The following is a 12,109-nucleotide window of genomic DNA, read 5'->3' on the forward strand; positions in this document are numbered from 1 at the left end:
GTTGCTTTTGATGATGAAAGTGTGATGGCCCACTTGGTTGGGATTTTGTTCTGTAGACAACTGACAAAATATATTGCTTGAGGCTAATAATATTGACCTAAAAATTATTTTTTAAAAAATTAAAACAGCTTTTATTCTAGCTAAAATAAAATAAATCAGACTTTCTCCAGAAGAAAAATATTATAGGAAATACTGTAAAAAAAACTCTTGCTCTGTTAAAAATAAATTGGGGAAATATTTAAAAAAGAAAAAACCAATTCACAGGAGGGCTAATAATTTTGAATTCAACTGCACTTATGCAGCCTGGGTAAGTATAATCACTTTACTATAAATAAATAAATCTTACAGAGCACAAACTTTTGAACAGCAGTGTACCTGAGATGTAGAACTACATCTGTGTTTGCTAGCTGATAGCAATTACAGCAGAGAAGTGAATTTGCCAGCGTGTGCCTCGCTGCGTTTCTCTGCATGGCTGTCATCCCACTCCACCAGAATGACGCCACTGTGCACTTCTTGGTGTAACACGGACTTCAATTAGATCGTGATTGCAACCCACTGTTTGCCGAGTCAAAACACCACCTTTCTGCAGGAAATATTTTAACAGCGGCATAATTGCCTCCATCTGTGTCAACTCTGTGATTACCCTCAAATGCTTTTGCAGCAACGTATACACACACTAGAGAAAAGGGTTAAGCGGGTGGGATTTAGATGCAAGGAAAGAGTAATGGGGCTTATGAGTGTCTGCGCTTTGTGCATGTACTGTAGTTGAACTGCTGGTTTGAGGAGAAGCCTCATTTTGCAGTCCATTCACTCGTAACAAAGGCGTGAGCGTGACAGTTTTCTCCTACACTGATGTCTCCCTCCCTTCTGATGCCTGCTTTAACAGCGTTGACATTTGCTGATGAGTTTTCTGTGCAAACAATGACTCCAGTGCTCCACAAGTGAGAATGGTTAAGGTTTGCTGGCTTCTTTTTGACAATGCCGACAGGTATATTTGGTGTATTAGTCTACCCTAGTGTGTTTGGTTTTTTTTTAAATAAAAGGGATTTGCCAGGCATCTTTGAGAACCACATTCTGTACTGAATAAATGAGTATGAGAATGAAAAATTATATGTTTTATATTATAAATATATGTATTTGTATTTATTGGTATTTACTGAAACTTAGACTTAAAATGTCTGTGGGTATGTACAGTATATATGGCAGCTTAAAGACGCCTTTCATATAGAGAATGAAGTCACCTGAATTGCTCAGGTGTTGAGTTTTTCTTCAACAGACTTTAACTTCAACAGAGTGTAATAATCTTGATGGTTCTGTGGGTCTCATCTTTCAAATCTGGTCTTAATTTTTGTATTCTGTATTGGATTTAAGTCAGGTGATTGGTTAGGCCATTCTACAGCTTGAGTTTCCTTGGCTGTGTTTTGGATTATTGTCTTGCTGAAATGTCCACCCTGGTTTCATCTTCATCATCCTGATAATGTAGATGTTGGACTGAAGCAGCTGATATTCATTTGCAATGACAAAGAGATGAGGGATGCTGAATAACTTCTGAGAGATTTCAGCTGCTGTCGGTGACGAGGCATGATGGTATACAGGTCACAAAAATAAATAAAACAAAAAACTAAAAATATGGCAGACCCACAATAGCACTTATGTGCAAAATGTTACAAATGTTATCTGTAAAAAATTAGGATATCAGGAACATAAAGAAAACAGGAAAACAAACAAACAAATAAATTCATGTAGAAATGATCACACTTTGCTGTTCAACCTACCCCAAAAAGGTATTGCACACTAGCACTGCCATCTGCCTCCCACTGCAAAAGACCCCCCTCAACAACCAACTAGTCTGGCTTATACCTACTGGATGCCCCACCCCACATGGACTCTACAAAATTCCCTTGGTGATTGAAATATTGCACTTATATAGATGATTACATACATAAAATTCAGATAATCTCCAGTATCATAACAGGTGTATTACCAATAGTAATACATCTTATTGACAAATACATGTGTAATTTCATGTACATATTTTCCTATTAGTCTAGTTTTGTATTCCAAGCTCTCCCCAAAACAGGCAACATTAAGACAGTCCAGTTACTGATTGCGCATGCACAATGCAAAAGTTTAGTGATATAAAGCTTTCTAGCCCACTACTAGAGTTGCCCAGTTGCTTCCGGTAACCTGGACTGCACCACCACACAAACAAACAACAAAAATCGAGACATGAAACTTCCAGATAAGTTCAATAATTATTTTTGTGTAACCTGTTTGGTGTCTGTGTGTGTTTATTGGGAATATCAACAGATGTGATGACGAGTGAATGTATGTGTGTGCTTTATATATGCAACAGTAATATTATCCAAACCTTTGTGTGCACCCAGGGGGTTGGGAATGGCAGAATCACTGATAGATATTAGAATGTGTGTAAATGAAATTAAGTACTGTCGCAATCGTGACAGAGCCATCTGTCACACTGGGTTCTTGCCCTTTCTTCATGTGTTCAACACTTTTTTCTGTGTCATTTCACTTTATTACATATAAATAAAATATATAATATTCATTACATTTTACATTTGTAAACTAATTAGATTTGTTTTCTTTGCATATATGGATTTCTTTGGTTGTTACCAACATCTGGTAAAAGTTTCAAGTCAACGGCACCTTTAAAAATATGTTTTCTGAGAAAAATGATGACGTGTTCAATACTTATTTCCCTCACTGTATATGCACACATTTACATGTTTAATTTGTTCAGTAAATCAATGATGATATTTCTTGATGCAAAACAAATAAATTTCACAAATTAGTAAGTAGTAAGTAAAAACTAACTGAAATAACTTGGCCAACATAACAAAAAACATGCCGCGTTATCCATCTTTCTGTCTAGATTTTTTTTTTTTACTATTTTTATTTTTACATCATATTCAAGTGCATTTGATTTTCCCATGTGATGACACATGCCACTATATAAAACAGTTTGATGTAATAAAACCTTATACACTAAAAAGATCAACAGAACAATTTATTAAAAAAAACTTACTAAACATTATACAGTAAATGTCTGTACCCTCACTTTTAATCAATTCAACCGTTACTGTAAATAAAAAAACCTGTTAACTATATATTATATATTTTGCCCTACTTTCTTTGTCGTAATAAATCACACCCTTCTTCACCCTCACAGAACAGTCTTGCTCCACCCTGCAATTTTTCAATGAAAAGGATACTGTTGAAGTTTAAAGGCTGTTAAATTAGCTGCTAATCCTGTAATCGATACGGCTCACTGAAAGGTCACGACATGTAAAGGGTTAAATCCGCATCGAAGTGAGATCAAGAGCGGGGAGCAATGTGTCTGACCAGGCTGAAATGGAAAATGTCATGCTCTTCTCTCTCCTGCCACTATTTCTCTTCTTGCACGACATTTACTCACCGCTCTAGCAACAAACAAACTAATTGTTTCAAGCACTGTTGTTGATTTTTTTAAAAAAAGAAGAGTTATTGCTGCTAGTTTATTAATTGCCTTTTTTTAACTAAAGAATTCACAACCTGGCTGCCTTCCTTAAAGGGGACCTATTATGCCCATTTTCATGAGATGAAAATAAATGTTTAAAATTGGCCTTTGAAGTTTCAGCTTAAAACAAAACATGTCATTTAGCAAACTTGTCCCTATTTCAGAGTGAGCTGTTTTTGAGTTTGTCTTTTAAATGCAAATGAGCTGCTGCTTTCTTTTCTACTTTATTTGTTATTCTGACACTCCAGATACAAAACAAGAACATATTATTTAGCCAAAATGTCAGGAATGACCAGTAGTGGGTTAAATCCATGTACATGCTCTAGTCAAGCAATAATGTATGGCGTGGCACAATAACAAACCTTTTTTATCCCAGAATTCTTGGTATGGTTAGACAACTGTGCTGAGCTGTGCTAATAGTGAGATGTCACCACTCTGTTGCCATAGTTGGCTAAGTGGCATAGATATATACACTAGATATTGCATACGGACCCTGAGCATGCGTCAATAGTGCCGCTACATTTGTACAGGACAAATGTCATTCAACTGCACGGCTGCATTTACACAGATTGGTTCAAGTGGCTCAATTCCAGTTTTTTTCTTCCATGTGGCACAGATCGGATATGGCCCCTGTACGTGTAAGCAGTAAAGAAATCACATGGATTCTTATTTACTTAAATCAGATTCAGGCCTTGTTCATATGTGAAAATTTATCCGATATGAATCGGATCTGTGCCCTCATGTCTGCAGTGTAAGCAGGTAGAAAAAATTTACATCCGTCAATGCGAGTCACGCATCATTAAAAACCATAGCGAATGACGTCAACTCTGATGCTTTCATTATGGAACAGACTTCAGCAGTCCGAAACCTTAAATCTCATACACGAGGACTAAAAAAAGCTTTTATAATATTTTATAACACAAGTATTTAAACATGCTAACAAGAGAGAGAGAGAGACAGAGACAGAGAGAGAGAGAGAGAGAGAGAGAGGGAGAGAGAGGGGGAGAGAGAGAGAGAGAGCGCAACATCCGCCATGTAACCAATATAAACTAATCAAATAACTGTTTCATACATCACATGCGTAAATAACACCATGGATATTACCTTAAGATTTTTTTAAGACAATGGTGTTCAATGCTGAATATACAAGCAAGCTGCACCTGCCTTTGCCTTGATTTGCTCGTTGATGTTGTGTGCATTGTCCTCTATCCTTCGAGTGACAGTATTTACATTTTAAAAAATCTGATTCATGCACAACATTGCATTAAAACATTTATTTTCAGTTGGCTTTTTTAATAGCTCAACATTTAAAACAAATAAGCAATCAAAAGGTTACGTTTAATTAGAAATGACAATCTACGTTGAAGGCAATCGCCCTAACCTTCCCATTATTCTCCCTCATTTCTCAGATGGAATGGTGGACCAAGTCAAAGACTACCAGGGGCTAACTTTGGAACATGGAAACATGCAGATTAAAATAGGAAAATATTTCTACATCAATATGGGAGCAAAATCTATAAAAATTAAAATGTATTTTTTATTTTTATTCTTTTTTTTAGCATTATTATCATATTTCTTAAGTTATTATGAAGCATGTTTCATAATACATGTATTGTATTGTTTAGTCATTTTTATTCTTTTTTTATTATTTAGACTACATTTTATGTATATATTTAGATTTCATTTTATGTATAATTGTATTTATTGTAAATTAATCCTGTACATGTGGTTGAATTGACAATAAAGCTGACTTTGACGTTGATGCTGCAGAAATAAAGGTACAGGAGCTGTCACTGTACAGTACCTTCTCAAAAGGTACATATTTATACCCGAAGGGCTCATAATAGTACCTCAATGAACAATATTGGTACATTTAAAATGCATTTGAGTACTAATATGTACCTTTGAAGTATCACTCTGGTCTCTTTAGATAAAAATATGTATCTTTTAATAAGGTTCTGGCCCAGTGACAGCTCCTGTACCTGTATTTCTGAGCGTGGGATGTGTTTTTAATATAGTTTTTTTTGTTTAATGATTTTTGTTTGTGTTTGTTAGTATGCATTTGTATTTGTTTGTTGTGTCATGATGCTGCTGCTCTAATTTAATGGCTCCTGGCAGGATTAATTAAGTTGTTAAAACTTCTGAGTGGTTCGTTTCTTCGATGCTTGCAGAAAAAGACTTACCAAAACAAAAGTTACTTGGTTGTCCTATATCACATTAGACAACACAATTACAGCACGTTAATAAGGAAACAAGTCAGATTTTCATGAAATGTCCCCTTTAACTGAGGGAGAGAAATAGAAAAAAGCCTTGCCAATGGGCCCACAAAATGCAGAATGACAAGTGGCAGTTAGCAGCCATGTCTCGGGTCCCGGAGGGCAGGCCGCACAGGTCAGCTAAATTAAAATGTCTGATGTCCACATCTACTTTGATCAGCTCTTCCTCCAAGCATCAGGCAAAAGGAGAGCTGACATTTTGAAGCAGACCGCTAAGTGCTTGGTCAGGGCACAGGAAGAGCAGGCGCATCTCTAATTACGGCCCTCACACTCGTGAGCAAAACGAGAGAGACAGGAGGAACTGCCTGATCGGTTACTCCAACGCCAAGGTGAAGTGAAGGTGGAAGACGGATATGCAGAGATATATTTGAGTTATTATAATTGCACAGAAGCGTCCTGCAATGTGACACGCTATAAAGCACTTAAACTCAAGATTTTCCTCTCGTTCTTTCTAAGTACCGTCCATGCAGCTTTTATGCAACCTCATATTAATTGAGAGACTACAAAGTACTTTAAAACTCATTTGTCCCACTGCGGGACCACTTAACACGGTCATATCCTGAGAAAGCTAATTTCTTTTTGAAATAAAAAGAGCTTAATAAACTACTAACTTGTAGCATTTTTAAACAGAATGGCTTTAACAGGAAAAAAAAATAGTTCTATGCTACAAAAGTGGACTAGTGATGCCCAAACTAGGGCCCGCGAACCAAAGTTGGCCCACGATAACCTTTGATTTGGCCCACCATCCCATAGGGAGAATGCAGGGGGTTTCATGTAACCTTTTGATTGTTTGTGTTATTGTTGAGATAAAAATGTCTAACCTAAACTAAAATAAACTTAAATTCAATTAAATGTTCAGATTTTTAAAAATGTACATACTGTCACTTGATGGATAGAGGACAAACACACAAGATTTTGGCTAGTAAATCAATGCAATAGGACGAGCAGCTTAACTAGAGTGTTCAGCACTGAACTTCATTGTTTTCTAAATGGAAATGTTAGTTTTAATTCTAATATATTCATTATGAAATGTTAAAAAATGCATGTGTTAATATGATTGAAGTAATGTTTTCCATTTATTTTTAATATTACTACATAAATTAGGAAAATACACATGGTGACTTTATTGTAAAACATTTTGTCATATTTAACTTCGGCCCACAGGCCTTAATCAGATTTAGTCTTTAGCCCTGTGCTAGACAATCATTCATTATTTGTTTCAAGCACTGTAAATAACAGAAATTTCAAACTGCAGTAAATAGTAAAACTATCAAAGTTACAAGCCACTGTATTTCATGATGATTATGAATTAAAATAATTATATTACCACTAATATATATATATATACTGTATATAAAAACACCAGATAAATACCACTAAGCAGCATAACTGTTTTTATACAGTTAAAATAATGAAGATGCTTACCGTATACTGCAAGCTTTACACATTCACACTAATATAAAAAAACAAGGTTGTAAGGACAAGTAAATTAAGACAGTAGCTATGTTTCCATCCAAAGATGTGAATTAAATGTATGCACAAAACTGGATTATCCCATAAAAAAACATGTGAATAACACAGCTTTTCCATCAAAGTAGCTAAAGAGAACAAAATCGTCACGTCCCGATAAACTGGTGCCAAATATCAACAGTAAAGATGAAATTTTCTGCGGTAGGAGATGCTGCTGTGAATCTTTTCTTTATTTAATAAATAACTTGCACCTCAGAAGGCAATCCTGACACGCAGTGAGCGAGTGGTAGTGTTTAAAGGTGTGAGACACGGAGCAAAGAAACTCTTGGCAGAACTGGAGGTAATTAATAAAATAATAACACTAATACTAAAATAGTTACGGCATTTTAGAATGACCAAAACAACATTTCAGATGTTTTACAATGTGGTCAGCTTGCTGGTTTGTCCATTCACACACATTTTTATTATTACATAATCTCTTATAACAAAATCACATGACCTTTTTTATTGGGCATACTGGAATTTGTTCTATTGTGCTATTTTGCTGAAAAGTGTTTCAATTGAAGTTTATGTGCATCTTTTCTAACTGAATAAAAAGTTAAGCCTACCTTTTTTGCACATTGGGATTTCCATCAACCTTTTTTTAATGTGCATATCCAAAATGTGCATAAAAATAGTTGGATGGAAACATAACTATGATTTATACTATATAGTGTATTGTACTATAAAAATGAGGTCATATATCAACTTGGATATATTATTTTACATCACAAATAATTTCATCTTTCATTGAGAAAAAAAAACATTGTTTGATGCACTATCAATGCATTGTCAATTTACAAACTGAAAATATTTATTTTAATGTAATTCAGTTTTTATTTCCAAAAATAAAAATATAAAAGGTTTACAATCAGATTACCTCATATATATCCCCCATCCCCCCAGTTGGTTATATGCATACCAGGAAACACAGAATAACTGTACTTTACACCAAGCAAGTAATTAAATTACATTAAATTTGACTTTTATATTATCCTACTATGAGTGTTACGTGTCTTAAGATTTCTTTGATGTCACATATACAGTAAAAGTCAGAATTATTAGCCCCCCTTTGAATTTATGTTTCTTTTTAAAATGTTACCCATATGATGTTAACAGAGCAAGCAATGTTTCACAGTAAGTCTGATAATATTTTTTCTTCTGGAGAAAGTCTTATTTGTTTTATTTTGGCTAGATTAAAAGCAGTTTTTAATTTTTTAAAGGTTTCAATTTTTAAGGTTAAAATAATTAGTCACTTTAAGTTATATATTTTTTCGATTGGCTACAGGACAAACCACTTTTGTACAATAACTTGCCTGATTACCCTAACCTGCCTATTTAACCTAGTTAACCCTTTAAATGTCACTTTAGGCTGTATAGAAGTGTCTTGAAAAATATCTAGTCAAATATTATTTACTGTCATCATGGCAATAATAAAATAAATCAGTTATTTAAACTATTATGTTTAGAATTGTGTTGAAAAAAAATCTTCTGTACGTTAAACAAAAATTGGGCAAGAAATTAAACAGGGGGGGGGCTGTTTAATAACAGGGGGGGGGCTAATAATTCTGACTTTAACTGTATATAGATTTTCACACAGTCAAAATATCCAGTTTAGCATGGTTGATCCGTGCTGATGACAGTTCTAAGTACAGATTTTCCAATACTGAATGCAACCAGTTCTTAACAGAGATCATCAGGGTCCACCTCTGCACTAGCATACAAATAGAAAATATCTTAAAAAGGAGGTAGACAGCGCAGGTGAACTATGCACAGCTAATTAAACAGCAATGGTGCTGATCAATATTTCTGTGAAATGCACAGAAGAAAGTCAGATCGCACATGTTATTACTTTGTTGAACAAACTGAAAACGACGTTACAGCCTCAGATTTGCTTGACCAATTGCTAAAAAGTGGGGGGGGGGGGGGGGGTCATGACCACCCACATCTGGAAAATTAATTTGGAAGTTCTTTATCCATTTTCCACACATAAATTTAAAAAAATAAAAGAAACTTTTTTTTTCAAATGAGAAAATTAAAAATGTCAGTTTTCTCATTTCTGCATATTTTATTCCAAATAGGAAAACAAAACGCATAAATAACAATCATTAACAAACAAATGATGATAAATGCAGAACATATTCAAGATATCAAGCTGTAGTGATTACAGCGAAATATGAAAACAAATAAAGATTTTCAATTGCCATTTGTCGAAAAAACAATTCCTAATTAGAAAAGTTAATATCTGATCCTAATGTCCATCTGTCAACCAGCGGCTTCTACTGCAGCTCTACAGAGTACTGGCTTTGGGGAAACAGAGTGAGAAAAATGAGACAACTTTTAAACCGAGAAAGGCTGAAAGAGAGAGCGGGGGAATGAGAAATTGCTTCAGCTATACATAAGGCTCATGTCAGAGAGTAATATCAAGCGCTTGGCCTTTGGGAACCGGTGCTTCTGTGACACGGCAGACATCCCAGCATCATTCACAACCCTGTATATTCAACCTCAGTCAAGGGCTCCAGCGCGTCTGACAACCACCACCGGCCCCCCATCCATACCAGCCTCCCTATATCCATCTATGTAGCATTCTGCATCTCTCAGGTTGGTTTATAGATCTCCCCCCTCATAATCATTCAGCCCAGACCGAGTCAGAGAGACGAGCTAAAAATCAATTCCTCTACTCTGCCCCCACTTCCACGGACCACTTTTCTGTCATTTAGCAGGAGCTGTTAACATCCCCTGTTTGCCCTCTTGGACATGTATGGGGTCACGTGAAGTTCAAATTCATCCTGGTGATCTCCATCATGGCCCCCCGAATCTGTAACCCCTCGGTAGGAGATGAAAGCCAGTCGACGGGTGCAAAGCGTGATGGATGCAGTGCTACATCCTCTAAAGCGAGCACTTCTCCAGCCCCGGCCTGTGGAGAAGCAGACTGGAGGAGCGTGATGGATGGGACACGCGCTCGGCTGATCAAAGCCTTGCAGGCAAACACTTATTTACACAAGACTTATTACAGATGAAGAATGAGGCGCTGTCCCCAGTCGAGACACTAAAGCGATGCTCCGCCTTCTAGACCAGCTTTTTATTTGCATGCTGATCAAGACTGGTGTATGTCAGTGCGGGTCTCTCTGAATCTAATACTCCTTAATGGAAAACTGTTTTTAGGAAAGTAAGCTCATTTTAATAATAATAATAATATTAATAATAGTAATAATAAGAATAAGAATAATAATAATATTAATAATAATTTCTTACATTTATATAGTGCTTTTCTGGACACTCAAAGTGCTTTAGACAGTTTTGGGGGAATCTCCTCATCCACCACCAGTGTGCAGCATCCTCATGGATGTTGTGACGGCAGCCATATTGCGCCAGACCACACACCAGCTGATTGTTGGAGAGGAGACAGAGTGACTAAGCCAATTATTATATGGGGATGGTTAGGAGGCCATGATGGACAAAGGCCAGTGGGTAAATTTGGCCAAGATGCCGGGGTTAAACCCTTACTTTGTTTTTTGAAGGACATCCTGTGATTTTTTAATGACCACAGAGAGTCTGGATGAGGGGTTAACGTCTCATCCAAAAGACTGTGCTCACTGAGCAGTATAGAGTCCCCATCAGTATACTGGGGCTTTAGGACCCACACAAACCACAGGTTGAGTGCCCCCTGCTTTCCCATGCGGTTTCAAATCCATGCCCTGCTTAATTTCAGTGGGCTTTATGTGAGAGTTTCAGAAAGCAAACTGCCGGTCACTTCATTTTAAACAGTTGAGTTTTACCATTTCTGAATCTATTCAGCCGATTTCCAGATCTAGCAAGAGCACTTTTAGCTCAGCTTAGCATAAATCATTGAATCAGGTTAGACCATTAATGTTCCAAAAATGTTGTTCCAGCATGTACTAAGACTGATGGAAATTTGAAAAGCTGCTATTTAAGGTCAATTTGAATAGGAACTATACTCACATTCTGGCTTAATAATACAGAAACTTTGCTGCGGTACTATGGCTGCATTAGGTGCAAACATATTAAGCAGTGCCTAAAAATAGCCCCCAGCTAGGAAAAAAGGTACCAGTTTTGCATAATACAATTAATAAAAACAGGAACTTTTTCATTTTCTGTCAGTCTCAGTACATGATGTAACTACAAAAGAGTCTAAGTTTATATATTTTGCATTTTTTTAGCAGGATGCTAACGGTCTAATCTAATTCAATAATCTATGCTAAGATAAAAGTGCTCTCGCCAGATCTGGAGATTGGCTGAACAAATTAAAATGAAAGTGAATTTGTCTCAGCAACCAGCCTTCTTCAAAATAACTTCTGTTGTGTTTAACAGAAGAAAGAAACTGATAAAAATACAGATAAAAATTTAAACCCACATGAAGAAGAATAATCAAAATTTTACAAGTCACTTAGATTTAAAAAGTTGAGTTTTACCACTTTTAAACCCATTCAGCCGATATCCAGATCTAGCAGAAGCACTTTTAGTTTAGCTTAGCATAAATTAGTTAAATGGGTTAGACCATTAGCATTTTGCTACAAAAAATAAGAGTTTTCTTATTTAAAACTTGAGTATGCTGTTGTTACAGCATGTACTAAGACTGAGGCAATTTTTCGGTCATTATGGATAAGAAGTATACTCTCATTCTGGCTTAATAATCAAGAAACTTTACTGCTGTACTATGGCTGCATTAGGTGCAAAGATATTACGCAGTGACTGAAAATCACCCCATTTAGGAAACTAGGTAACAGTGCTGCATAATAACATTGATAATAAAAGGAATTCCAACATCATTTACTCACTTACCAGA

At 35.9% G+C, this 12,109-nt stretch overlaps 1 protein-coding gene across 11 annotated transcripts in view; it reads right to left on the reverse strand.

Annotated features, from left to right (window-relative positions):
- Positions 1–12,109, reverse strand: part of sema6bb (sema domain, transmembrane domain (TM), and cytoplasmic domain, (semaphorin) 6Bb) — a 287,153-nt gene that overhangs the window by 21,505 nt on the left and 253,539 nt on the right. The gene's annotated exons all lie outside the window — the stretch shown is intronic.

This window comes from Danio rerio, chromosome 8 (assembly GCF_052040795.2).
Source record: "Danio rerio strain M-AB ecotype USA chromosome 8, GRCz13ab, whole genome shotgun sequence".
Lineage (NCBI taxonomy): Eukaryota > Metazoa > Chordata > Actinopteri > Cypriniformes > Danionidae > Danio > Danio rerio.